Below are 24,018 nucleotides of genomic sequence, written 5' to 3'. Positions count from 1 at the left end.
AAATGGAAGGACCATAGGATATCATACTAAATGCAGTAAGTCAGAAAAAGACAAATATCATATGATATCACTTATACGTGGAATCTAAAAACTAATACAGATAAATCTATGTGTAAAACAGAAACAGACTCACAGACATAAAAAACAGATTTATGGTTACCAAAGGGGAAAGGAAGTAGGGAGGGATAAATTAGGCGTATGGGAATAACAAATATAAAATACTATACATAAGATAGTAAAGCAACCAGGATTTACTGTATAGCACAGGGCACTGTATTCAATATTTTATAAAGACTTGTGGTTGCCAAGGGGTAGGGGGAAGGGAGTGGGATGGACTGGGAGTTTGGAGTTAGCAGGTGCAAACTATCACATTTAGAATGTATAAACAATAAGGTTCTACTGTCTAGCACAGGAAACTATATCCACTCTCCTGGGATAGACCATGATGGAAAATAATATAAAGAAAAGAACGTATACATATGTATGACTTAGTCACTTTGCTGTACAGCAGAAATTGGCACAACATTGTAAATCAACTATTCTTTAATAAAGATTTTTAAAATATCATGTAATAACCTATATATAACGGAAAATAATCTGAAAAATATGTATGTATAACTGAATCACTCTGTACATCTAAAACTAACACAGTATTGTAAATCAACCATTCCTCAATTTAAAAAATTTTTAAAAAGAATTTAAGTGCTGACAAAGGTAGGCCGTCTTACTTCATCTCGACAGGAGTCCTGTACTGTAATTCTGATTTTACAGATGTGGCAACTAAGATCCAGCGAGTTGCTTATGGTTGCATAGTTTATAGCAGAGCCAAGAATAAGACGTATACTTTCTAAACCATACGCAATTAATATTTCTAGCTTATTTTGGTCATTTCTTAAAATCAGTCAAATTAATAATTTGTGTTCCATGAAAACAGGTAGAACTAGAATCTCTGTAAAGACATCTTAGAGCTTTCCCTTGGAACAAAGTACTGTATTAAGTAACCATAAGAGGCATCAAGAAACAAATGCCCACTCTTTCACAGCCTTATAAAAAGTATAATTGGCCTGGTTATTCTATGTTGTGCAGACTCTATCCTATTCAACTATTGACCCATTCCCCAAATCAGATTTTACATCTATCTGTTGCAGAAGTGTGTGCTGTCTTTTAAGATTTGGGGATAACATTTGATTCATCCATTCTTTTATTACATATTTGATTTTCTTTGCTAGAGATGGTTTATCTGTTTTTCTTTGAATGTGGCAATTGCTTGAGTCCATATAAAGAATCATTGGAAAATATGCACATTTTATTTTCTGGAGCCTGACAGTTACTTTTAAAGTCAAGCCAAATACAGATTGTCTGAATTGGCTTTAATTAATTTTCTTTGCAGGTTAATGACTGAACTTTTCATTATAGGGAATGTTGAGGTTTTTAATTCTTAAAATAGTAACACATTAAATATATCAAGAAAGGAGAGCCAAACTCTGCCAATGAATATGAGAATACCAGGTTTTTAACTTTATTCACATATAAAAAATAATTAAAACTCCATCGTGCCAATATTAGCACTTGTTGATTTCTTTTGATAATTTCTGTACACTGGGGCAAAGTTGTAAGTTGTTTTTTTGATCACATAAGCAAGAAGACATAAGGTATAATTACGCTTGAACATAGAACAGTTCTAATTTTTAATGATCTTCACACATTTAAGAATTGGATTATCTTAACATGAAAAAAATATTGCAAAATGCAATTAAAGATTATTCTTTCTAAACCAGCTATAATGGAAAAAATAAAAATCATTATATATAATAAAAGATTATTTTTTAGTATTTTAGAGATTTGTTACCCAGTTTCTTACCTGTTGGAAATTTCTAGCTCTGTTGCTATTCTTTTCATCTTCTCTATACATTTTCTTTCTTCATTTCCATGATGATTTTTTAAAGTTTATTTTTATGTAAAAAGATGACATGTCAGCCTCCTGTCCAAGTCATAACATCCTCCTTGCACTTCTTGGCTTATTTATCCACCAAAGAGTCTATAGCTTTCATATCAGTGCTGCTCCCAGAGGTGAAATCATTACACAGAGGATCAAGCTTTGGACTCCAGTAGGATCTGAGGGCCACTGAAAAGCCAGAAGGGAGGAGTCATTTAGCAGCAGTGATATTAAATGGAGCTGTTTACAAGATGTGTTCAAAATGTTACTTTAAAAGTCATCTTAGAGATGATAATAAGAGTAAATATTGAAAATCTATGGCATTTTCTGGCGTGTGTGTGTGTGTGTGTGTGTGTGTGCGTATTAGCTTTGCCAAAATCATACGTTTGATTTTAATATTCCTGGAAAATTATTCATAAACATTAGTGGTTATTCTTTTTTTTTTTTTTTGAGGATCAGCCCACTTCAGCATCCACTTTATTTTTTATTTTTTATTTTTTTTTATTATTTTCCCACTGTACAGCAAGGGGGTCAGGTCATCCTTAGATGTATACATTGCAGTTACAGTTTTTTCCCCCACCCTTTCTTCTGTTGCGACATGAGTATCTAGACATAGTTCTCAATGCTATTCAGCAGGATCTCCTTGTATATCTGTTCTAGGTTGTGTCTGATAAGCCCAAGCTCCCGATCCCTCCCACTCCCTCCCCCTCCCATCAGGCAACCACAAGTCTCTTCTCCAAGTCCATGATTTTCTTTTCTGAGGAGATGTTCATTTGTGCTGGATATTAGATTCCAGTTATACGTGATATCATATGGTATTTGTCTTTGTCTTTCTGGCTCATTTCACTCAGGATGAGATTCTCTAGTTCCATCCATGTTGCTGCAAATGGCATTATGTCATCCTTTTTTATGGCTGAGTAGTATTCCATTGTGTATATATACCACTCTTCCGAATCCAATCATCTGTCGATGGACATTTGGATTGTTTCCATGTCCTGGCTATTGTGAATAGGCCTGCAATGAACATGCGGGTGCATGTGTCTCTTTTAAGTAGAGCTTTGTCTGGATAGATGCCCAAGAGTGGGATTGCAGGGTCATATGGAAGTTCTATGTGTAGATTTCTAAGGTATCTCCAAACTGTTCTCCATAGTGGCTGTACCAGTTTACATTCCCACCAGCAGTGCAGGAGGGTTCCCTTTTCTCCACAGCCCCTCCAGCACTTGTTATTTGTGGATTTATTAATGATGGCCATTCTGACTGGTGTGAGGTGGTATCTCATGGTAGTTTTGATTTGCATTTCTCTTATAATCAGCGATGTTGAGCATTTTTTCATGTGTTTGTTGGCCATCTGTATATCTTCTTTGGAGAAATGTCTATTCAGGTCTTTTGCCCATTTTTCCATTGATTGATTGGCTTTTTTGCTGTTGAGTTGTATAAGTTGCTTGTATATTCTAGAGATTAAGCCCTTGTCCGTTGCATCATTTGAAACTATTTTCTCCCATTCTGTAAGTTGTCTTTTTGTTTTCTTTCTGGTTTCCTTTGCTGTGCAAAAGCTTTTCAGTTTGATGAGGTCCCATGGGTTTATTTTTGCTCTAATTTCTATTGCTTTGGGAGACTGACCTGAGAAAATATTCATGATGTTGATGTCAGAGAGTGTTTTGCCTATGTTTTCTTCTAGGAGTTTGATGGTGTCCTGTCGTATATTTAAGTCTTTCAGCCATTTGGAGTTTATTTTTGTGCATGGTGTGAGGGTGTGTTCTAGTTTCATTGCTTTGCATACAGCTGTCCAGGTTTCCCAGCAATGCTTGCTGAATAGACTTTCCTTTTCCCATTTGATGTTCCTGCCTCCCTTGTCAAAGATTAATTGACCATAGGTGTCAGGGTTTATTTCCGGATTCTCTATTCTGTTCCGTTGGTCTGTCTGTCTGTTTTGATACCAGTACCACACTGTTTTGATGACTGTGGCTTTGTAGTATTTCTTGAAATCTGGGAGAGTTATGCCTCCTGCTTGGTTTTTGTTTCTCAGGATTGCTTTGGCGATTCTGGGTCTTTTGTGGTTCCATATAAATGTTTGGATTGTTTGTTCTAGTTCTGTGAACAATGTCATGGGTAATTTGATAGGGATTGCATTGAATCTGTAGATTGCTTTGGGTAACATGGCCATTTTCACAATATTGATTTTTCCAACCCAGGAACATGGAATATCTTTCCATTTCTTTACATCTTCTTTGATTTCTTTGATTAAAGTTTTATAGTTCTCGGCATATAGGTCCTTTACCTCTTTGGTCAGGTGTATTCCGAGGTATTTGATTTTGTGAGGTACAATTTTAAAAGGTATCATTTTTTTGTATTCCTTTTCTAATGTTTCATTGCTGGTATACAGAAATGCAACTGACTTCTGAATGTTAATCTTATATCCTGCCACTTTGCTGAATTTATTAATCAGTTCAAGGAGTTTTGGGGTTGAGTCCTTAGGGTTTTCTAGGTATAGTATCATATCATCTGCATACAGTGACAGTTTGATCTCTTCTCTTCCTATATGGATGCCTTTGATTTCTTTTGTTTGTCTAATTGCTGTGGCTAAGACTTCCAAAACGATGTTGAAGAGCAGTGGTGAGAGTGGGCATCCCTGTCTTGTTCCAGATTTGAGTGAGAAGGCTTTCAGTTTTTCCCCATTGAGGATTATATTTGCTGTGGGTTTCTCATAAATGGCTTTGATTATATTCAGGAATGTTCCCTCTATACCCACTTTGGCGAGGGTCTTGATCATGAATGGATGTTGAACTTTGTCAAATGCTTTTTCTGCATCTATTGAGATGATCATATGATTTTTGACCTTTTTTTTGTTAATGTGGTGTATGATGCTGATTGATTTGCGTATGTTGAACCATCCTTGTGAACCTGGGATGAACCCAACCTGGTCATGGTGTATAATTTTTTTGATATGTTGTTGGATTCGGTTGGCTAAGATTTTGTTGAGAATTTTTGCATCTATATTCATCAATGATATTGGCGATAGTTTTCTTTTTTGGTGGTATCTCTGTCTGGTTTTGGAATGAGGGTGATGGTGGCCTCATAGAATGTCTTTGGGAGTATTCCTTCTTCTTCAACCTTTTGAAAGAGTTTAAGGAGGATGGGCACCAATTCCTCTTTATATGTTTGATAAAATTCACCTGTGAAGCCATCTGGTCCTGGACTTTTATTTGCAGGGAGTGATTTTATGACCTCTTCAATTTCATTTCTAGTGATGGGTCTGTTCAGTTGGTCTGTTTCTGCTTGATTCAGTTTTGGCAAGCTGTAAGATTCTAGAAAATTGTCCATTTCTTCCAGATTGTCAAACTTGTTGCCATACAGTTGTTCATAGTATTCTCTTATGGTTTTTTGAATTTCTGCTGTATCCGTTGTGATTTCTCCTTTTTCATTTATAATTTTGGTGATTTGGGTTCTTTTCTCCTCTTTTTAGTGAGTCTGGCCAGGGGTTTGTCAATTTTGTTCACCTTTTCAAAGAACCAGCTCTTGGTTTTATTAATTTTCTCTATTGTTTTTTGAGTCTCTATTTTATTGATTTCTTCTTTGATCTTTATAATTTCCTTCCTTCTGCTGACTTTAGGACTTTTTTGTTCTTCTTTTTCTAATTCGTTTAGGTGGAGGGTTAAGTTGTCAATTTGGGATCTTTCTTCTTTTTTGAGAAAGGCCTGGATTGCTATAAATTTCACTCTGAGCACTGCTTTCGCAGCATCCCATAGATTTTGAGAGGTTGTGTCTTCATTATCATTTGTTTCAAGGTAGTTTTTAATTTCCTTCTTGATTTCCTCATTGACCCATTGGTTTTTTAGTAGCATGTTGTTTAGTCTCCATGGAGTAGGTTTTTTCTCTTTGCTTTTCCCATGGTTGATTTCTAATTTCATGGCATTGTGGTCAGAGAAGATACTTGAGATAATTTCTACGCTCCTAAATTTATTGAGATTCGCTTTGTGTCCCAATATGTGGTCGATTCTTGAGAATGTTCCATGAGCATTTGAGAAGAATGTGTATTCTGCTTTTTTTGGATGTAGTGTCCTGAAGATATCAATTAAGTCTAACTTTCTATTGTTTCCTTTAGGATCTCTGCATTAGTGGTTATTCTTAGAGAATTTACTATCAGTTAAGAGATGGACTTTATTCCTGATTTTTCTATAATTTATGAGACTAATAAAAATGCTTTTAAAATTGGAATTAACCCCAAGTACCCCGGGAAAGTTGTATTATATAAGATGTTCATCACCTACTTTGAAACTGGCAGCAACTGAGCTGCTTAAATAAAAGTGAAGACTGAAAAGCTCTCTTGTGTATTTGAAAAATTATTGCAAGAGGGGACTCTTCCTTACCGTTACAAAAGACTGAAGAAGTGAGATTTTGATGAAATATAGGAAATATTTCCCTATAGAGGGAATATTCAAAGGCTTTGAGAAACAACACTGTGTAATATAGCAAGTGTGATTGAAGGTATTTCTTACATGGCCTAGTGAATAGACTAGCAAGATTTTGAAATATTTCCTCACTCAAGGATTCATTGGTAGCACCCCAAATTTTAAAACTAAGCCATGCCAATCAATTGTTTCCCCACCAAATACACCAAACTAACCAATAAAACTTAAAATTCCACAGCAGTCAACAACATTGAAATTCTGTATCTGTGGTTTTTTTTTTTTCTGTGATGGTAAATATATATTTTCTGAAAAAGACAGAACTAACATAACAATAAATAATATATACATTTTTCTGTATGATACACATTTTATATAAAAAAGTAGAACAATTTTCTAGTTGAACTGGGCTAAATATTAACTTATTCACATTTAAAAAATTTTTTATTGAAGTCTAGTTGACTTACAATGTTATGTTAATTTTAGGTGTATAGCAAAGTGAATTAGTTATATATATACACAGTTATCCATTCTTTTTCAGATTCTTTTTGCATGTAAGTTGTTACCGAATAATAAGTAGATTTCTCTGTGCTTTACAGTAGGTCCTTATATATGTTAATCCTCAACCTGAAATCGAACTTATGGTTACCAAAGGGGAAATGTGGCGGGAGGGCTAAATTAGGAGCTGTGTATGTGTGCTTTGTAGAACCTTACCAAGTCACTGGCCGGGTAGGGTAGGTGGCACGATGGTGGGAATGTGCTCTGCAGGGTGGAAGCCAATCTCCTCTCTGTAGAAACGTTACGAGCCAATGTGGTCCTAGTAGTTCAGGGCCCACACCTTGTCTTTGCCCAGTCATCTTGTTTTATTTTTTTTTTTTTCCTGTCGTCTTTTACTAGAATCCCTATTACTTTATTTACCTATTTGTACTTGGAAGTATAGAGAGTAGCAAGTTTTGGGGGGCTTATTGAATAACAAATATCCATTCTGTACGTAGAATAGTGGCATTAACTAGCAGTGGCTACAGGGTTAATGGATATTAAAGATCTTCTAGTCATCTATGATGTTGGTGAAGTTTTGAGAGGCAGCTTGAGTGGGATGGAGCTGGCTCTGAACCCAGATTATACCATGATGATACGTAACTGGGTCACTTTGAGCTTCTCTCTGAGCTTCTCCTCTTCTGTAAGGTGAATATTGCCATCTGTCTGGCAGGATTATTTTGATAGTTAATGGTGGAACATAGTAGATATTCAGTAAGTGCCAGTTACTGTTGTTTTTTAGAGTTTGACTTAGTAGAAGGATGTACCCAGGTTAAGAACAGAGTTGTTTTCCTGAATCCCTTCCCAAGGAGAGTCTAGAGTGAGCATGAGATGCTGAGAAATGGTGAAAAAAAATTGTTTTTTAATTTTTAAGGGGATGTTTTGTGTAATCTTGTGCTGTCCTTACTTCTTCTTGTCATCTTCTTCTTTCTCTTACATCTCTTCTTCCTCTTTTTCCTCCTCTTCCTCTTCTTTCTCCTTCACAGCTGCACCTGCAGCATATGGAAGTTCCCACGGAGCTGCAGCTGCCAGCCTACACCACAGCTGCAGCAATGCCAGATCCAAGCCATGTCTGCGACCTATACCACAGCTCATGGCAGTGCTGGAGACTTTAACCCACTGAGCGAGGCTAGGGATTGAACTCGCATCCTCATGGTTATTAGTCAGATTCTTAACCAGCCGAGCCACAACAGGAACTCCTGTGCTGTCTTTATTGATGTTAAAATTTAGCGAGCATCTGGGTTTTGTTTGCCTTAATTAAAATTCACTGTTTTAATTGCAGAAGTTAGTTTATAGACTAACAGCCTTGGACAGCAGGCAGTATAGTTGATAACAGTGTCTGAAGAAAGAACGAAGCCCCTAATTATTTTTCCCATCTCTGTAGAACCCTTGCAGCCTATTATTTTCCTCTCTCACTATAGTATATGCTTTATTTTTAATTATAAAACACATTTTATTGTTTTTAATATACTGTGCCTTGATGAATGTAAACTAAAACATTAGGTGATTCTCTGAGCCCATACTTTTACATATTAGGGAAAATCAAATTGAGGAGCATTTGAAAAGTATAAATAGTGTCTGAACTCAAATTCTGTCATCTGTGTTATAATTGATTGATTGTACCAAAGCTTGGTAAAGAAAGGCTTTCTGGTTTTTTCTCACCCTGCTGAAGTTGTCTTTACCTCTATCTCTGCACTATATCAGAGTGAATTTGGACCAAAATATAAATTAGGGTGTGTAATTTCTTTACCTAAAGCCTTTCATCAGTGTCTAATTGCTATTGTAAGAAAATCTGAATTCTTTACTGTTGCTTACAAAGTCTTATATGATGTAGTTCCTGTTTACCTCTTTGACTTTATATTTCTCTCCTTCCCCACAATATGTCAAGTCTTTAATGGGGGGCAGGGTATCGCCTTATCTCCTTCACTTTATAGGAGGAACTTTGTGAGCTGGTGGGTAGTTTAATTGTTGAATGGCAGCTAAATAATCCTTTTTTTTTTTTTGACAATGTCTACTTTTTTTTTTCTTTTTAGGGCCTCACCCATGGCAAATGGAAGTTCCCAGGCTGGGGCTCAAATCGGAGCTAAAGCTGCTGGCCTATGCACTGATGTAGCCACAGAGACACAAGATTTGAGCTTCATCTGTAACCTACACCACAGCTCATGGAAGTGCCGGATCCTTTAACCCACTGAGCAGGGCCAGGGTTTGAACCCGTATCCTCATGGATACTAGTTGGATTCATTACTGGTGAGCTACAATGGGAACTCCCAACAATGCCTACTTTTATACCTATCTTGTTATAGGATCTCATCTTCTCCTACCTCTCTTTGATGATAGCTGATCAGATTTGGAGAGGGGGGTAAAGGTAGGGGTGGGGTTTGGTAACATAAATCAGGACATATTCCAAAGATAATACTATTTTAGCAATAATCCATTTTATGGCTAGAGCATAATTTAACAGGTTTTCTATTGACGGTCCCCTCATCACAAACACCACATTATAAACAACAACCTTATTCATGGCTAAGTATCAGCTCACATTCATTTCCAGGAATTAGCCTAAGGAAGTAACAATCTGGGATACAGTGATGTTTGAACACGTTGGATATATCCACTTATCCAGACCTAGTCAGTGCCCTATGATGCTATGGCAGACAGATATATCAGAGCATAAAAACCTCCACAAGAACTTTTTATTAGAGTTTCGTTTGGAATTTTGGGGTCTGTCAATTCCAAATATTCGTTTTATTTCTGTCATCCTTGGTTTTTTTCAAAATGTAAGCCTCCCCCCCAACCCCCTGCAGGCAGTATGCCCCTGCTGCACCCTCTTGCCTATTTCATTCAGAGCTTCACCTGATGCATCTCAGAGAATATATTTATTCAATTGATTCTCATTCAAGGATTCCATATTTATGAATTAACCTACTCACTACAATTTATTTGTAATCCCCAAATTAGTACTCACTGTGCTTTCAAGGTCATTTGTAGATAGACATGTTCAGAGTGGTGAAGTTTGGATCATACAAGGAGCATGTTCCCAGTTGAGTTTGAATAAGGCAACTGTTTTCTCTTCTTGTTTTAGCTGTCATACTGTAAACAGATGAGAGCTCACCTTCTCCCATAAATACATCAGAAATACAATCTACATGTGGAATGATTCTCACAGAACATTTACTGAACACTGGCAAGAAAGTCTCCACCTAACAGGGTAGGACAAAAGAAGAAAGAGAAAGGAATCTGGATAGGATCAGCCCCCTTGGGAGGGAACCGTGAAAGAGGAAAGATTTCCACACACTGGGAAGTCCCCTCATGGGTGGAGAGACCAGCAGACACAAAGGGAGAGCTTTGGAGCCTCAGAAAAGCCTGCAGGAACCAATTTATGGAGGGCAAAGCAGAAAAAGACCTGCATAGATGGTTGGTGCTACTGCTCAGCACACTGCAGCCTGAGACACTCAGGCAGGGGCTGGATACCGAAGCTCAGGCTTCAGAGGTCACATATAGGGAAGGACTGGGGTTGGCTGTAAGGAGATACCCTGAGGGGTCTAGGGTGTGGTGCACCACAATTGAAGGAGGACAAGAAGAAGCCTGGGCCAGTCAGAGAGGCAAGGCACCCTCTGGAAGGGTGCGAGAAGGGAGGGGCAGGACCTCTGTAGGAGCTTCTTTCTCTATGCACAGACTATCAGGCAGTAGGGCACTGCTTACATGAGCTCTGGGAGTGGGCTTAAGTTGCTGCTGTTGCCATCTCAAACTCCAGAGGTGGGCCCAGACCATTACCTCTGATGAGGGCATCACAACCAGATGCCAAACACTGTCCCCACCTTCCCAGGAACATGTGTGGGCTGCATACCTGTACACTCTCTATCAAGGGGATAATAGCCAGCATATGCTGAGGAAAGAGATGGCAAGCATCCAAACTAAAAGTGGCCCTCACACAAAAAAATTATACCCACGCAAACTATGCAGGGATGCTCCTGCATTTTAATAATCCTCCAAGACTACAGTAGAGAAGTGTTTCTCCTAAACTCACAGAATGAGAGACATATAAGCAAAATGAAGAAGCAGAGGAACCACTACCAGTTAAAAGAACAAGAGAATTCCTCTGAAGGAACAAACAATAAAACAGCTCTCTTCAGTCTAATAGTTCAAAAAAGAGTTACTGAAAATGCTGAAGGAATTAAGAAAGGCTATAACAGAAATGCAGATTACTGTAAAATGGAACCAGAAACTGTAAGGAGGACCCCCCAAAAATTAGAAAATTCATTTGCCGACACGAAAGCAGAGCTAAGGCATTGAATAGCAGAATGAATAATGCAGAAGAAAGAATAAGTGGACCTGGAAGATAGAATAATGGAAATTATCCAATCAAAACAGAAGACAGAAAACCAAATGAAAAAAAAATGAAAGCAATGTAAGAGACCCATGGAATCATATAAAGTGTACCAATCTGTGCATAATAGGAATTCCAGAAAAAGAAGAAAGAGAAAAGGGGGTTGAAAATGTATTTGATGAGTTCCTGTTATGGTGCAGTGGAGATGAATACGACTAGTAACCATGAGGTTGTGGGTTTGATCCCTGGCCTTGCTCAGTGGGTTAAGGATCTGGCATTTCCATGATCTGTGGTGTACGTTGCAGACGCAGCTCAGGTCCTGCATTGCTGTATCTGTGGCTGTGGCCAGCATCTGTAGCTCTGATTCAACTCCTAGCTTGGGGACAACGATATGCCACGGGTGTGGCCCTAAAAAGCAAAAATGAAAAGAAAAAAGAAAATGTATTTGAAGAAATTACGACTGGCCATTTCCCAAACCTAAAGAAGGACACAGCCAGATACAGGAAGTACAGAGGGTGCCAAACAAGATGAACCCAGAGAGACTCACACTAAGACGTATTATAATAAAAATGGCAAAAGTTAAAGCTAAGTACGTGATTCTGAACAGAGCAAGAGAAGAACAAAGAGTTAATTACAAAGGTACCCCCGTAAGGCTATCAGCTGATTTCTCTATAGAAATGCTGAAGGCAAGAAGGGAATGGCAAAATATAGTCAAAGTCTTAAAAGGGAAAAATCTGCAACCGAGAATACTCTACCCATCACGACTGTCATTTAGAATAGGATGAGAAATAAAGAATTTCTTCAAAGGATTTCCTGTCATGGCTCAGCGGTTAATGAACCTGACTGGCATCCATGAGGACACAGGTTTGATCCCTGGCCTCACCTGGTGGGTTAAGGATCCAGTGTTGCCATGAGCTGTGGTGTGGGTTACACAGAGGGCTTAGATCTTGCATAGCTGTGGCCCTGGTGTAGGCTGGTGGCTGCAGCTCCAATTGGACCCTTAGCCTGGGAACCTCCATTTTCCACAGGTGTGGCCCTAAAAAGAGAGAAAGACAACAACAACAAAAAAACCCAAAATAATTTCTCCAAGTTCCCATCCTGGTGCAGTGGAAATGAATCTGACTAGGAACCATGAGGTTGCGGGTTGGATCCCTGGCCTTGCTCAGTGGGTTAGGGATCCAGCGTTGTTGTGAGCTATGGTGTAGGTTGCAGATGTGGCTTGGATCCTGCATTGTTGTGGCTGTGGTGTAGGCCAGCAGCTGTAACTCTGATTAGACCCCTAGCCTGGGAACCTCCATATGCTGTGGGGTGGCCCTAAAAAGACAAAAAGACCAAAAATAAATAAAGAATTTCTCAGACAATCAAAAACTAAAAGAATACAACAGTACTAAACCTATCCTAAAACAAACATTTTTAAGTTCTCTAAATAGAAAAGAAGCAAGAAGATACAGAAAGGAGGGAATCATAGTTGGAAAGTCAATTACTTAAATCAGTGAGTATGCATATCAAAAAGAGAAAAAAAGCCTATTTGTAAAAGTGATGAAGAAGATTATGAATAGCAAAAGGAAAAACATGGGGATGTAAAAAAGGCTATCAGAATCATAAAATGTGGGGAAAAAGAAGAAAATGTAGATTCTTTTTTGTTTTTTTTTATAGTGTGTTTGAGCCTATATGACTGTCAGTCTAAAGTAAGCAGATATAGGAAGGAGTTAATATACTTGAAAAATGCGGCAACCACAAATCAAAAATATACAATAGTATCACAAAAATAAAAAAGAATAGAGTACAAAAATAAAATAAAAGGAAATAATCAAACCACAGAAAAGAAAGGCACAAAGAAGAAACCCAGAATCAACTGGAAAACAAGGTTTAAAATGGCAATAAATATATGTGTATCAATAACCTTAAATGTCAATTGACTGAATGCTCCAATCAAAAGATATAGAGTGGCAGAATGGATAAGAAAAAAAATCAGAGCCTAAAATATGCTGCCTACAGGAGACCCACCTTACAGGAGACCCACCTTAGGGCAAAGGACACACATAGATTGAAAGTGAGGGGATGGAAAAAGGTATTTTAAGCAAACAGAAATGACAAGAAAGCAAGAGTTGCAATACTCATATCAGACAAAAGAGGCTTATAAAAACAAAGGCCATAAAGAAAGTGAAAAGGACACTCTATAGTGATTAAAAAATCAATACAGTAAGGATTTTATACTCATCAACATATATGTATCTAATATAAGAGCACCCAAATACATAGAACAAATGCTAACAGACATAAAGGGACAAACTGATGGGAATACAAGAAGAGTAGGAGACTAACACCCTACTCACATAAATAGACATATCTTGTAGATTAAAAATCAGTAAGGCTGGAGTTCCCATTGTGGCACAGTGGAAACAAATCTGACTAGTATCTAGGAGGATGCAGGTTTGATCCCTGTCCTTGCCCAGTGGGTTGGGGGTCTGGCATTGCCATGAGCTCTGATATAGGTTGCAGATAAGGCTCAGATCCTGCATTGCTATGGCTGTAGTGTAGGCTGTGTAGTATAGCTCTAGCTAGTGTAGTGTAGCTATAGCTCTTATTTGACCTCTAGCCTGGGAACTTGCATATGCTGCTGGTGTGTGCAGCCCCAAAAAGCCAATCAATCATTCCTTCAACCAATCAATCAGTAAGTGATACAACAGAACAATTAGATGTAATTGATATTTTTAAGATATTACATCAACCCCCATCCCAGAATATATAGTCTTTTCAAGTGCACGTTGAACATTCTCTAGGATTGATCACATACTAGAGCAAGAAACTAACCTCATCAAATTTAAGGGTTATAGAAATGATTTCAAGTATCTTCTCAGACCACAATGGCATGAAACTAGAAATGAGAAAAAGAAATGAGAAAAAAACACAACTACGTGGCACTAAACAACATGCTACTAAAAACTAATGGGTCAACAAGGAAATCAAAAAGGAAATTTAAAAATACCTTATGACAAGTGATAATGAAAACACAGCCATGCAAAATCTGTGGGATTCCACAAAAGTAGTTCTTAGAGGGAAGTTCGTGGTAATACAGACCTTCCTCAAAAAACAAGAAAAATCTGGAGTTCCTGTCGTGGCTCAGTGGTTAACGAATACAACTAGGAACCATGAGGTTGTGGATTCGATCCCTGGCCTTGCTCAGTGGGTTAAGGATCCGGCATTTCCGTGAGCTGTGGTATAGGTCGCAGACACGGCTCAGACCTGGCATTGCTGTGGCTCTGGTGTAGGCCAGCGGCTACAGTTCTGATTAGACCCCTAGCCTGGGAACCTCCATATGCCATGGGAGCAGCCCTAGAAATGGCAAAAAGACAAAAAAAAAAAAAAAACCAAAACCCCCAAAAAACAAACAAACAAACAAAAAAAACAAATCAAATAAACAACCTAACCTACCACCTAAAAGAATTAGAAAAAGAACAAACAAAATCTAAAGTCAGCAGAAGGAAGGAAATGATAACAATCAGAACAAATAAAACAGAGATAAAAAGTAGAAAAAAATCAATAAAAGTTGTTTTTCTAAAAAAAAAAAAGGTAAAGAAAATTGACAAACCTCTGGCCAGGCTCACTAAGAAGAAAATAGAGCCCAGGTAAACAAAATCAGAAATGAAAAAGGAGAAATCTCAACTGAGACTGCAAAAATACAAAAAACCATATGAGAATATTATGAACAGTTATATGTCAACAAATTTGAAAACCTAGAAGAAATGGACAACTTTCTAGAAACGTGTAGCCCAGCAAAACTGAATCAAGAAGAAACAGATAATTTGAACAGAACAATCACTAGAAGCAAAGTACAATCCGTAATTAAAAAAAAAAAATACCCTACAAAAAAAGCCCAGGACAGATGGCTTCACAGGCAAATTCTACCAGACATACGAGAAGAACGTATACTGATCCTTCTTAAACTGTTCCAAGATAGAAGAGGAGGGAAAACTCCCAGAGTCATTCTGTGAAGCTACCATTAATTACCCTGATACCAAAACTATACAAAGATACCACTAAAATAAATAAATAAATAAATGTCAATATCTTTGATGAATACAGACACAGAAATTTTCAACAGAATATCAGCAGACAGAATCCAGCAACACTTTAAAAAAGATCATTCACCATGACCAAGTGAGATTCATCCAAAGTTCACAAGGATAGTTCAACATATGCAAATCAATCAATATAATACACCACAATAACAAAAGTCAAAAACCACATGATAATGTCAATAGCTGCAGAAAATGCATTTGACAAAATTCAACATCCATTTATGATTTAAAAAAAATCTTACCAAATGGGTATAGATGGAACATATCTCAACATAATAAAGCCATTTATGACATACCCACAGCCAATATAAAACTCAGTGGTGAAAAGCTGAGGGCCTTCTTGCTAAAATCTGGAATAAGACAAAGATGCCCACTCTCACATAGTTAAGGAAGTCCTAGCCACAGTAATGAGGCAAGAAGAGAAGAGGTGAAATTATCATTATATGCAGATGACATGCTACTTATATAGAAATCCTAAAGACTCCACCCAAAACTACTAGATCTAATAAAAGAATTCAGCAAAGTAGTAGGATACAAGATAAACAGAAATCTCTTGTATTTCTTTACACTAATAATGAAATATCAGAAAGGAATTAAAAAATAATACCTTTTAAAATTGCACCAAAAAAATAAAATAAGAATAAACCTGACCAAGGAGGTGAAAGACTTTTATGCTGAGAACTATAAAACAGTAATAAAGGAAGTTTAAGAGGATGCAAAGAAATGGAAAGATATCCCATACTCTTGGATTAGAAGAATTAATATTGTTAGTATGGCAGTATTGCTCAAAGCAGTCTACAGATGTAATGTGATCCATATCAAATTTCCCATGGCATTTTTCACAGAACTAGAATAATCCAAAAATGTATATGGAACCATAAAAGACTCAGAATTGTGAAAGCAATACTGAGGGAAAAAAAGCAGGAGACATAACTCTCCCAGATTTCAGGCAATACTACAAAGCTACAGTAATCAAAATAGTGTGGTACTGGTACAAAACCAGACATATGGAATAATGGAACAACATAGAGAGCCCAGAAATAACACACTTCTGATCAATTATTCTTTGACAAAGGCGGCAAGAATATAAAGTGGGAAAAAGACTCTCTTAAGCAGATGGTGCTGGGAAAGTTGGACAGCTGCATGTAAATCAATGAAGTTAGAATACATCCTCAGAGCTTATACAAAAATAAACTTAGAATGGCTTAAAGACTTAAACATAAGACATGACACCATAAACTCCTAGAAGAGAACACAGGCAAAACGTTTCGGACATAAATCATACCAGTCTCCTAAGGCAATAGAAATGAAAACAAAAATAAAAAAATGTGACCTAATCAAACTTAAAAGCTTTTGCACAGCAAAGGAAACCATAAAAAAAACCAAAAAGACAACTTATGGAATGGGAGAAAATAGCTACAAATGAGGCAACCAACAAGGGCTTAATCTCCAAAATATATAAACAACTCATACAACTCAAGAGAAAGACCCACAAATAATAATACAGTAAAAAAAAAAAGAGGCAGAAGATCTAAGTAGACACTTCTCCAATGAAGACATAGAAATGGCAAAAAAACACAGGGAAAGATGCTCAACATTGCTAATTATTAGAGAAATGCAAATCAAAACTACAATGAGGTATCATCTTATACCAGTTAGAATTGTCATCATCAGAAAATCTACAAACGGGAGTTCCTGTTGTGGTGCAACGGAAATGAATCTGACTAGTATCCAGGAGGGTGCAGGTTTGATCCCTGGCCTCGCTCAGTGGCTTGGGGATCTGGTGTTCCTATGAGCTGTGGTATAGGTTGTAGACATGGCTCAGATCCCATGTGAGGCTATGGTGTAGGCCAGCAGCTATAGCTCTGATTGGACCCCTAGCCTGGGAACTTACATATGCCATGGGTGTGGCCCTAAAAAGCCAAAAAAAAAAAAAATCTACAAACAAGAGTTGCTGCTGTGGCACAGTGGGATTGGTGGTGGCTTGAGTGCACTAGGACGCAGGTTCCATCCCAAGCCTGGCACACTGGGTTAATGATCCAACATTGCCACGGCTATGGCTGAGGTTGCAACTGTGGCTTGGATCTTTTCCTTGGCCTGGGAACTCCTTATACCACAGGGCAGCCAATAAAAGTAAAGCAGCTATGAACAATAAATGCTAGAGTGTAAAGAAAAGGGCCCCTCCTACACTGCTGGTGGGAATGTAAGCCAGTGTAACTACTATGGAGAACAGTATGGAGGTTCCTTAAAAAAACTAAATATAGAGCTACCACATGATCCAGCAGTCTCACTCCTGGGCATCTATCTGGAGAAAACCATAATTTGAAAAAATTAATGTACCCCAATTTTCATTGCAGCATCCTCTACAATAACCAAGACACAAAAGCAACCTAAATGTCCATCAACAGAGTATTATATAAGGAAGACATGGTACATACATACAGTGGAATATTAGCCATGAAGAAGAACCTGTTTGGTTCATTAAAAAGTCTACAGATAGCAAATGCTGGAGAGGGTGTGGAGAAAAGGGAATCCTCCCACACTATTGTTGAGAATGTAAGTGAGTGCAACCACTATGGAAAATAGTATAGACATTCATCGGAAAACCGAAACATATGATCCAGTGATCCCAATCCTGGGCATATACCTGGGCGAAACAGTGATTCAGGCGGATACATTCACCCTTATGTACATACCAGTGCTATTCACAATAATTTGGAAACAAATGTCCATCAACAAATAAATAGATAAAGATGTGATACACACACACACACACACACACACACACACGCACACACGCGAATACTATTTAGCCATGAAAAAGAAAGATATAATGCCATTAGCTGCAACATGGATGCAACTGGAGATTGTCATACTGAGTGAAGTAAGTTAGAAAGAGAAAGACAAATACCAAATGATATCACTTATATGTGGAATCTAAAACATGGCACAAATGAACCTATTTACAGAACAGAAACAGACCCAGAGACGTAGAGAGTAGACTTGTGGTTGTCAAGAAGGAGGAAGGTAGGAAGAGTGATGGACTGGGAATTTGGTTGAATGCGTAAACAACAGAGTCCTGCTGTATAACACAGGGAACTATATCCAATCTCCTGGGATAGACCGTGATGGAAACTAGTATTTAAAAAATGTAATATTGGAGTTCCTGTCATGGCTCAGTGATTAACGAACACAGCTAGTATCCATGAGGATGTGGGTTCGAGCCCTGATTTCATTTAGTGGCTTAAGGATCCGGCATTGCCATGAGCTTTGGTGTGGGTTGCAGACGCGGCTTGGATTTCATGTTGCTGTGGCTGTGGCATAGGCTAGTGGCTACAGCTCCGATTGGACCCCTAGCCTGGGAACCTCCATATGCCACTGGTGTGGCCCTAAGAAAAATACAAAAAAAGAAAGTGTGTATACATATGTGTGTGTGTGTGTGTATATATATATGTATATATGTGTGTGTGTGTATATGTGTGTGTGTGTGTATATATATATATATATATATATGGCTGTACAGCAGAAATCAGGACATTGTAAATCAACTATATTTTAATAAAAATGTTTTGTTGATAAAAAATAAATAACAAATCAAACATATTTTTGAGAAAGAATTATACTTCAAAAACCAGCTCAGAGGAGTGCCCGTCGTGACGCAGTGGTTAATGAATCCGACTAGGAACCATGAGGTTGCGGGTTCGATCCCTGCCCTTGCTCAGTGGGTTAAGGATCCGGTGTTGCCATGAGCTGTGGTGTAGATTGCAGACACGGCTCGGATCCCACATGGCTATGGTTCTGGTGTAGACTGTTGGCTACAGCTCTGATTCAACCCCTAGCCTGGGAACCTCCATATGTCGCGGGAGCGGCCCAAGAAATGGCAAAAAAAAAAAAAAAAAAAGACAAAAAAAACACCCCCAAACAAACAAACAAACAAAAAAACCCAGCCCAGATTGAAAGAGTCTGGTACTGTTGGCCCAACATTCTATGGAAGGAAAAATACAAAGAAACCTGCTGTCTCCAAGGAGGCAGTATTTTCCAGTGCCCTTTTTACAGTGACCAAGAATAAATGAAAAAGGATGTTGTGCCAAGGGCAGAACCAGGAGCCATGTGAACAGTAGATTAGGGCGTGGAATAATGGATCATGGAAATCAGGACATATTTAACAAATATTCTCCCCCAAAGTAGGAACCCCTGTAATCATATGCCCAGTGTGATTTTAGAATTGTTTATTCCATCTTTCTTCTTTCCAAACGGAAGTATTTATTGTAATTATCTTGACCCTATTCCACTATTGTATATATATTGGAATGGGGTGGGATAGATGACAGGTATTATTAATTCATAGATATCGAAGTTAAAATGAACCTCATATAGACTAGGCTTGATGTAGAGATGAACGCATATATCACTCAGAGATCGTGGACTTTGTGCTCAGAGCAGTGACTGGCAAGGAGATGAGTATGTTGGTATGTGACAGGGGCCAGGACCTGAATATTTAATGATTGTGTTGTGGTAGACTTTTTATTATTCATGAAATTTGGTGCCCTTCCTTACAAGAGGATTGTACTTGAATGTAAGAAGTGACATCTGTCATTTTCTAGTAGAAGATTTAAGAGCATGTGCTTGGCCATACTTTCTTTCAGTTAATATTTCAGATATGGCTTATCTGTCAGTCTTGGTCCCACTGCAGAGAAGATGTGGGTCAGTACTGCCGCTAACCCACAGTGAACATAGAAAACAAAAAATGTCTTTGAAGTTGTAAGTCATTGTGATTATTGGAGTTTCCTTATTACTGCCACATACCCTTCCATGATACAATGTTAAAAGAGATAAACTATCTGCAGGGAATAGAAAATTGTAAAAAAGAGCAGAAAATGTTTGAAAAAGAACTAAATAGAACTTCCAGAAATGATGAATAAATCATCCAATAAAAACTCATTTGAAGGGTCTGACAGAAGATTGAGCAAAAAGCTAAAGAGAGAATTAATAAACTAGAGAATAGACCAGAAGATATTATCTAGGATGCTTTGAAGAGAGACAAAAAGATTAAAAGTAGGGAAGAGAAATTAAGATGTGTGGTGGATCGAGTCAGAGGATTTATCATTCATTTAGTTGGGGTTTCATAAAGGAAGGAAAGAATGAGGCAGAGGCAATATTTGAAGATGTGATGACTGAAAATATTTTTTAAAAATTTAAGCGTAGTTGATTTACAATGTTGTGCAAATTTCGGCTGTACAGCAAAGTGACCCGTGTCATCCTCATCATGTTCTGTCCCGAGAGATTGGATATAGTTCTCTGTGCTGTAAAGCAGGACTTCATTGCTTGTCCATTCTAAATGGGATAGTTTGCATCTACCAAACCCAAACTCCTAGTCCATCCCACTCTCTCACCTCCCTCTTGGTAACCAAAAACCTATTCTCTATGTCTGTGAGTCTTTTTCTGTCCAGTAAATAGATTTATATGTGCCATATTTTAGATTCCACATGTAAGTGATACCATATGGTATTTGTCTTTCTCTTTCTGACTTCACTTAGTATGAGAATCTCTAGTTGCATCCATTTTGCTGCAAATGGCCTTATGTCATTCTTTTTTATGGCTGAGTAGTATTGCATTGTGTGTATGTACCACATCTTCTTATTCCATTCGTCTGTTGATGGACATTTAGGTTGTTTCTATGTCTTGGCTGTTGTGAATAGTGCTGCAATGAACACATATCTTTTTGAATTGCAGTTTTGTCTGGATAGATGCCCAGGAGTGGGATTGCTGGATCATATGGTAGTTCCATTTTTAGTTTTCTGAGAAAATATTTTAGAATGAATTAAAGAAGCTCAACAATCTCAAGTAGGATAAATAAAAAGAAATCCTCTGAAGACACATCATAGGAATTATGGACAATAGTAGGTAAACACTATTAGCAGCACCAGAGAAAAATAGCGTATTGGTTTTCAAAGGAGCAGCAGTTAGATCAATAGTTGACTTCCTAACTGCAACAGTGGAAACCAGGTGACTGTGGAATGACATCTTACTGTATTAACCTAATTTTAAAAAATTTATTTTTTATTGAGGTAACATTGGTTTAAAACATTACACATTAACATTATAATATAATGTGTGCAGTGTTGTATTTCTACTTCTGTATGCCCTATAGCATCTCACCACAAAAAATCTATTTTTGTCTGTCACCAAAAGTTGATTCCCTTTACCCATTTTGCCCTCTCTCTACCCCCATCTTTCTCCTGTTTCCTGGTAACCACTGCTTTGTTCTCTTTATCTGCCTGTTTATTTTTGTTTGGTTTGATTTGTTCATTTATTTTGTGTGTGTATGTGTGTTTGCTTTTTATATTCCACATGTATGTGAAATCGTGGTATTTGTCTTTCTTTGACTTTAAATTAGCATAATACCCTAAAGGTTCATCCATGTCACAAATAGCAAGATTTTTTATCCTTTTTTTTTTTTTCAAATTGCTGAGTAGTATTCCTGAGTGTGTGTTTATCACATCTTCTTTATCCATGGAATGATTTTTTTTTTTTTTTTTTGCTTTTTAGGGCAGCACTCCCATAGCATATGGAGGTTCCCAGGCAGGGGTCTAATTGGAGCTGTAGCCGCTGGCCTATGTCACAGCCATAGCAACTCAGGATCTCAGCCGCATCTGTGACCTACATGCACCTCACGCAATGTGGAATCCTTAACCCACTGAGCTAGGCCAAGGATCGAACCTGCAACCTCATGGTTCCAAGTCAGATTTGTTTCTGCTGCACCACAACAGGAACTCCTGGAATGATTATCATTATTTTTTCATCATTTATATATAAAAATATATATATTTATCATTTATATATAAAAATATATATTTTCTGCTGCACAGCATGGAATGATTATTTTTGTAGGGCTGACATAAAATAACTGCCAACCTAGAACTTAGACAAAAATATCTTTCAAGTATGATGATAAAAGAAAGACATTTTCCCAGACAAACAAAAGGCAAGATGTTTCATCTTTAGTAGATACTTATTGTAGGAAATTGTAAAACATGCCCTTCAGAGAGAAAGAAAGTGATCCCGAGGGCTGATCTGAGATACAAGCGGAATGAAGAACAAAGAAGGTGGCAAACATATGGATAAATCTCACAAATAATAATTCTGTCAAACAACAATAATAATAATGTCCTGGTAGGGTTAAAAATTAAAATACACAAACAATAACAACAACAATATTGTAATTCAGTGGGGGATGATGCATTTTAAATCATCCTCACATCACCTAAGGAGAGGATAAAGATATTCATCAACTTTCGTTTTGATAAATTAAATATGCATACAGTATTTTCTGGGATAACTGCTAAAAAATAAAAACTGCATTATTTCCAAACCCGTAAATGAAGGAAAAGGGATAATAAAATCTTCATTCTTTATAATGTGAGGATTGTGGAAGCAACAAGGATGACCTGTGGGTTTGCGGCTTTGGCAGCCAGGTGGATGGCAGTGTTCCTAAATGAAACAGGGAACAGGAGGAGGAGAAGGTGTGGAAGGAAGAGGGTGAGTTCGGTGTGGGGCAAGTTAAATTTAAGGTGCTTAAGCGACAGCCAAGTGGGACTGATCAGGAGGCAACCATTAAGTTTCCTCAGGGAGGTCAGGGCCAAGGCAGTAGGTTTTGGCTTTTCCACCTTTTTGTTTCTGGCAGCTTCTTTCTAAGCTCCTGTGATTCTTAGTTCTTTCTGAACTAATGAACTTGGCTAACTTCCCAGGTCATCTTGGCTATATTGTCTTGATAAGACATTTTTAACAGGTTGTCCAAGTATCAGTTGCAGGAAAATTGTGAAATTCATGTCTCTGGGAGCCTTTAAAAGTAAGATGCTTTTGTCTTCTAAGATGTTTGAGTTTCTCCAAGTATAAGAAAAGGTTTTTTTGTTTTGTTTTGCCTTTTTTTTTTTTTTAATATATTTAGGAATTTATTCTTTGTTCTTCTCTGCCATCTGGTGGCATATGAATGGAACATTGCATTTGGAGGGAAAATAAGGAATTGCAGCTATTTTGAAGTATATATTATACTGAGCATACAGAAAATATGCATTATATATAATATATGTTATACTAACATATATAAAGTACTGAAGAGAAGCAGTAAGTGGTTGTGATTACAAATACTGAAACCACCAAAATTACAGCAGTAGTTTGAGGGCACAGAAATTTGTCTGTATTATCTTCTGGCTTCTCTACCTACTCTTGTCTTACTTCCCTGGCCTTGCTTTAGCATTTGGCATTTCCAGCTTCACATGTAATGCTAAGTAAATTGAGTAATCAAAGCTAAAATCTTCAGAGCTCTCATTAACAATGGGTTAAGAACCCAGTGTAGTCTCTCTCTTTTTTTTAGATGGCCACCTCCTTTTTTTATTACTTAATGAATTTTATTACATTTATAGGTGTACCACAATCATCACAAACACATTTTAAGGCATTTCCATCTCAAACCCTCATTGCATCCACCCACCCCCAAACTGTCTCATTTGGAAACCATAAGTTTTTCAAAGTCTGTAAGTCAGTATCTATTCTGCAAAGAAGTTCAGTCTGTCCTTTTTTCAGATTCCACGTCAGTGAAAGCATTTCATGTTGGTGTCTCATTGTGTGGCTGACTTCACTTAGCATGGTAATTTCTAGGTCCATCCATGTTGCTAAAAATGCTGGTATTTCATTCCTTTTAATGGCTGAGTAGTATTCCACTGTGTATAT

At 37.6% G+C, this 24,018-nt stretch overlaps 1 protein-coding gene across 2 annotated transcripts in view; it reads left to right on the top strand.

The window, feature by feature from the left end:
- The window catches only part of KLHL3 (kelch like family member 3), a 257,212-nt gene that overhangs the window by 72,005 nt on the left and 161,189 nt on the right, over positions 1-24,018 (top strand). The window lies entirely within an intron of this gene.

Source organism: Sus scrofa, chromosome 2 (assembly GCF_000003025.6).
Source record: "Sus scrofa isolate TJ Tabasco breed Duroc chromosome 2, Sscrofa11.1, whole genome shotgun sequence".
In the NCBI taxonomy this organism is placed as follows: Eukaryota; Metazoa; Chordata; class Mammalia; order Artiodactyla; family Suidae; genus Sus; species Sus scrofa.
This window is presented reverse-complemented; position numbering and strand designations above follow the sequence as displayed.